The following is a 6,406-nucleotide window of genomic DNA, read 5'->3' as shown; positions in this document are numbered from 1 at the left end:
AAGGTCCAGTGTTTAACACTGTCCTGACCCTATGGTAGGTGTATAGATCTGAAGATATTTTTGGTTCTTGTGGGTTATTTATACCATCACTATAATCTCACTAAATAATGGTTACCTGTATTTGATATAAAATAAATTAAGTTTTGATTAGAAAACTAAATAAATGAAATAAAGAAAACATTCAAGGATATATTTGATTACACATATCAAACTGCTTCCCACTAATATTGTGATCGTACCTCATATTCCCGTCCTGGGGTCCAAGTCTTGCCTGCCTGTAAGAAAGAGTCAGCACTCTCCATTGACTGGCTTGGGTAGGCCTCCCCCTTGAATTTGGTTGGCACTGATGATGCAAATCTGTACATAACAAAAGGACAAGACTTCAAATCACAGACAGAATCACAGAATCTCATGTTGAAAAATCAGTCCGTTTTAAGATGAAATACGTAAGTTCAAAGATTTTTCTCTCCTACCTTGGACAGATAATTTTTCCAGTGACAAATCTTTGCCCTACACTAGGCTTCAGTGAGCGGATTCCGATTCTCAACAACTGACTGACATCACATCAATAATGCATTGATTCACATCATTATTACATATGAGAGGTCCAAGACGGTAAGAGAAAATGAGCCATATATATATATATATATTCCTCCCCATGGGGATGAGACAAGGATCTCAACACTCAGGGCAGATTCTTTAAGTTGCCAAATTCTTGGCAGCCTCTGAAATATCCCCCTCTGGTTGAGATCTCACTTTCCGGACAAGCGTATTCAGATTTTACCTGAGTAAGCTATCCTTGTCTCAACCTAGAGATGAGGGAATCTCACAGGCATAACAATTGTATGACATCACATCAACTAGCAGGGGTAAGAGAAAAAGAATCATTCACACCCTTGAAGGGCCTTCAGGGTTATATTCATAAATTGTCAACACTTTGTGGGCAATGATCATCCCGCCTCGGCTGAGATCCACGTATATGTCAATCTCAAGACTTTTATTACAGTCGATTGATGTCACATGGTGATCTGTGCAACAGCAAATTGTTAATTGTTTGCTGGACAGTGTTGAACAAAAATGGAAAGCTTTTGCCAAATTACCTGTAACATTTATTTCAATATTACCTCTAACATCTATCTTCCTTTAAGTTACCTGTCTGACTTGTACTTAGTTGATTTGGAGCGGGAGGGCTCTGGCAGAGTTCTCGATGCCTTGGGAAGAAAGGATTCTCCTGTAAAACGTGAAACTCAAATTAAAACCTCATCAAAAGATAAATGTAGGATTTTCCAGTAAACACTCCACAATATGTTATATGTCCAGTAAACACTCCACAGTATGTTATATGTCCAGTAAACATTCCACGATATGTTATATGTCCAGTAAACACTCCACAATATGTTTTATGTCCTGTAAACACTCCACACTATGTTATATGTCCAGTAAACACTCTACAATATGTTAAATGTCCAGTAAACATTCCACAATATGTTATATGTCCAGTAAACACTCCACAGTATGTTATATGTCCAGTAAACACTCCACAACATGTTATATGCTTCGATATTTGTAACTCAATAACTCATTTACCTGATCAGTTGACATAAATACCAACATAACCTGACAGAAGTACTCACCATCAGAATCTGTTACATTCCACACCGGTCTCCTCTGGAACCAAGAAAACCAAAACCTCCTTGATTATACTGTATTTCTATTGATTTAATTCCATGTAGTATCAGATTTCTTTTATGACATGAGATTTGCATACAGATATTTCCTTATGCATAGACACTCATTTCCAATTGATAAAATTTCTTAGAAAATGTGAGGTTCACTACAGAAATCTTGGCAATCTTAAATCTCTCATTAGTAGTACGTACGCCTCTCCTTCATTGAAATCTCTCATTAGTAGTACGTCTTTCCTTCATTAAAATCTCTCATTAGTAGTACGCCTCTCCTTTATTAAAATCTCTCGTTAGTAGTACGCCTCTCCTTCATTAAAATCTCTCGTTAGTAGTACGCCTCTCCTTCATTAAAATCTCTCATTAGTAGTACGCCTCTCCTTCATTAAAATCTCTCGTTAGTAGTACGCCTCTCCTTCATTAAAATCTCTCATTAGTAGTACGCCTCTCCTTCATTAAAATCTCTCGTTAGTAGTACGCCTCTCCTTCATTAAAATCTCTCATTAGTAGTACGCCTCTCCTTCATTAAAATCTCTCGTTAGTAGTACGCCTCTCCTTCATTAAAATCTCTCATTAGTAGTACGCCTCTCCTTCATTAAAATCTCTCGTTAGTAGTACGCCTCTCCTTCATTAAAATCTCTCATTAGTAGTACGCCTCTCCTTCATTAAAATCTCTCGTTAGTAGTACGCCTCTCCTTCATTAAAATCTCTCATTAGTAGTACGCCTCTCCTTCATTAAAATCTCTCGTTAGTAGTACGCCTCTCCTTCATTAAAATCTCTCATTAGTAGTACGCCTCTCCTTCATTAAAATCTCTCGTTAGTAGTACGCCTCTCCTTCATTAAAATCTCTCATTAGTAGTACGCCTCTCCTTCATTAAAATCTCTCGTTAGTAGTACGCCTCTCCTTCATTAAAATCTCTCATTAGTAGTACGCCTCTCCTTCATTAAAATCTCTCGTTAGTAGTACGCCTCTCCTTCATTAAAATCTCTCATTAGTAGTACGCCTCTCCTTCATTAAAATCTCTCGTTAGTAGTACGCCTCTCCTTCATTAAAATCTCTCATTAGTAGTACGCCTCTCCTTCATTAAAATCTCTCGTTAGTAGTACGCCTCTCCTTCATTAAAATCTCTCATTAGTAGTACGCCTCTCCTTCATTAAAATCTCTCGTTAGTAGTACGCCTCTCCTTCATTAAAATCTCTCATTAGTAGTACGCCTCTCCTTCATTAAAATCTCTCGTTAGTAGTACGCCTCTCCTTCATTAAAATCTCTCATTAGTAGTACGCCTCTCCTTCATTAAAATCTCTCGTTAGTAGTACGCCTCTCCTTCATTAAAATCTCTCATTAGTAGTACGCCTCTCCTTCATTAAAATCTCTCGTTAGTAGTACGCCTCTCCTTCATTAAAATCTCTCATTAGTAGTACGCCTCTCCTTCATTAAAATCTCTCGTTAGTAGTACGCCTCTCCTTCATTAAAATCTCTTGTTAGTAGTACGCCTCTCCTTCATTAAAATCTCTTGTTAGTAGTACGCCTCTCCTACATTAGAATCTCTCATTAGTGGTACGCCTCTCCTTCATTAAAATCTCTCGTTAGTAGTACGCCTCTCCTTCATTAGAATCTCTCGTTAGTAGTACCCCTCTCCTTCATTAAAATCTCTCATTAGTAGTACGCCTCTCCTTCATTAAAATCTCTCATTAGTAGTTCGCCTCTCCTTCATTAAAATCTCTCATTAGTAGTTCGCCTCTCCTTCATTAAAATCTCTCATTAGTAGTACGCCATACGTAGTCGGACATACTTCAGCTTTATGTTACAACAATAGCCACGTTTCCTTTTTCCTTATAAAAGATTACTGAAGCAGCTCCATTGATTCCTCAAAACTGTGTCTTTCATGAATGAATTGTATTTATTACATACTTACCAATAAATACGGTTTTTTTTGTATATGCGATACAATACAATTGCTCTTACCCATATCAGCCCCCACCGTATCACATTCCTTTTGGATTTTTTTTTGGTTTTTAAATATTTCTAAAGAAAAAATTATCATAAGATAGTAGCTTTTACCCTCGACTAATATCAGCCCTCGGGCCTTCGGCTCTTGGGCTGATATTGCAGTCTCGGGGTGATACTTGGTGTGATATGGAAAAAGGCATGTATTATTCTCTATATAATTGCCTGCAATTTTGTGATATGATTTGACCCCGAATATGTTACATGCTTACAGTCACGATTTCTGAATTCCCATCATTCTTTATAATACTTGTAAATGACTCTGACCTAAAACACTCTCTTATTATTAACTTACAGGGCCTGTGACCTGTGACACACTTTCAAACTCGTCGTCAACATCGCTTTCGCCCGGTGAATCCCGATACCCTGACAAACCTGTAACAACAAATCAGTAAACATACATTGTAATACATTACAATAAAACATCATTTACGTTTACACTGGAATGTAATTACACATTCGGGAAAGCTATCAATATATTCATCCACTCGTGAAATGTAACTTCTGCTCATCAAGACACCAATATCAATCTATTTATTGCATTTTTCTTTGTAAACACATTGGCTTCTGTGAACATATAATCCACCTTCTGCCAGAAAGTATTGAGACAGGGAATGATTGTATTACAACGTCACAATAAGAAAGTACTGAGACAAGGAATGATGTATTATAATGTCACAATAAGAAAATGTCAGGCTGTCAGTGAAGTCACAATTGACAATGCTCACTGCTTGTTATTTTTAGCACTAAATCCTGCTCAATGATTGGTTGGTTGAATGTGACAAGAACAAAAAGATATATTTGTCACAGTAAAAAAACTTCATCTACCAACTTCCTGTTCGCTGTCAATCCTTAAATTTCTACACTAAAAATGTAATAAACATATTTATGATAATCGCTATAAACAAATCTTTGTCCCACAGCTAGGTGTCGATCCCCAAATCTCTTTATTATAGAGCTGGGAGATTACCCACCGAGTTACGAGTCGTGATACTTGTCATCATGTTAATCATCTCCTACCAGTTCACTGGGAATAATTTCAGAATGTTCTAAATCCCTTATAAGAGCCCAATTTATAACTGTCTTTGATTGACAACAGAGAAAATCCTATGAAGTTAACAGGACAGAGGCAGACAGTTCTTCTCCAGTTTCAACATTATGTAAATGTACTCCACTGGGATCTAATGTGAAAGGGTAAATGAATCACATGACCAGTAAATCACATGACCAGTAAATGAATCACATGACCAGTGATTCATAAATGAATCACATGACCAGTCAACACCTCACCTGTAGGCAGCCGCTCATCCTCCGAGTCAAAGTAACGATCCTGGTTATCTTCATAAAGAGTATCTACCAAACACAAGTGAAGAATACTTACATACAGTTGTACTTGAGAATGTTTACTAGCATATATTGACTTCTGATTGTCCCGGAAATTTAATTTTAGCTTCCAACCTATAGCTAAGTACTTCCGATTCAATTACACTAAACTTTATGAAGGTTTTGGTAAGCTTGGTATATTTTGTGAGCATCTTATTACATTTGTTCACTTTATTAACTTGGTTATATAACTTCAGCACATAAAGCTATTTTAATATGGTTTTCTTCGTACCTAGAACAAGAATGTGATTAGGCTTCTATATAGCTACCATTCATTAACCAGTACATGTACTTATTTTTTTTTATCTGAACAAAAGAATTAGAAAATTTGTCTAGTTTTGTAATACATAATGTACCGGCTAACAGGTCAAGGTATGCTTTATAGATATTAACTTCCAAGTACATGTATATCAGCTTATATTTAAGAAGTACATGTAGTCTGTTCACAAATGTAATCATTTCCCCTATTGGGCCGAACCACTCTGACTTCATGCAGCTAGACATTTCATGTATACATTCTTTTCCTCTGGAACAGGGATGCTAGTATGTACCAAACTAAGCTAAACAAGCTCTCCAAATGACATTTTAATTTCAAACTGATGAACATTTTGTATAACATAGTGATAAGAATCCATGCAGATATATAGTAATAGCCGACTCCAACAACATTTCAATAAATCAATCTTAACCAATGGCCAAGAGATAAGTTCTGTCCACTTCTGGCCACACTTGTATGAAAAATCTCAAGCAATGTATCGTTTATGGGAAATCTTACACTTGAGGAAATCTCAAGCAATGTATTGTCTATGGGAGATCTTAGACTTGAGGAAATCTCAAGAGTTGAGATTTTTATACAAGTCAGGTGCCAGGTTGTTTAAAACTTCATACAGAACAATCACAGGAATAAATCACACAAAGTAAATAATGAACTATAAAACCATACCTACTCCCCTGTTATAGTACAGTAAAACACCATCCCTACTCCCCTGTTATAGTACAGTATAAAACCATACCTACTCCCCTGTTATAGTATACAGTATAAAACCATACCAACTCCCCTGTTATAGTACAGTATAACACAATACCTCCTCCCCTGTTATAGTATACAGTATAAAACCATACATACTCCCCTGTTATAGTACAGTATAAAACCATATCTACTCCCCTGTTATAGTATGCAGTATAAAACCATACCTACTCCCCTGTTATAGTACAGTATAACACAATACCTACTCCCCTATTATAGTATACAGTATAAAACCATACCTACTCCCCTGTTATAGTATACAGTATAAAACCATACATACTCCCCTGTTATAGTACAGTATAAAA

The 6,406-nt window shown here is 36.5% G+C and overlaps 1 long non-coding RNA gene across 1 annotated transcript; it reads right to left on the bottom strand.

The window, feature by feature from the left end:
• Nucleotides 1-238: 238 nt before the first annotated feature.
• Nucleotides 239-6,164, bottom strand: LOC110441035. Its single transcript, XR_002461812.1, has 5 exons — nt 4,982-6,164; nt 3,987-4,066; nt 1,635-1,668; nt 1,153-1,231; nt 239-357 (listed from the first exon to the last, which is right to left on the bottom strand). It is a non-coding gene; the product is annotated as an uncharacterized LOC110441035 (long non-coding RNA).
• Between the last annotated feature and the right edge of the window lie 242 nt (nt 6,165-6,406).

The sequence above is a fragment of the Mizuhopecten yessoensis genome, unplaced genomic scaffold (assembly GCF_002113885.1).
Source record: "Mizuhopecten yessoensis strain PY_sf001 unplaced genomic scaffold, ASM211388v2 scaffold715055, whole genome shotgun sequence".
NCBI classification, from domain to species: domain Eukaryota; kingdom Metazoa; phylum Mollusca; class Bivalvia; order Pectinida; family Pectinidae; genus Mizuhopecten; species Mizuhopecten yessoensis.
This window is presented reverse-complemented; position numbering and strand designations above follow the sequence as displayed.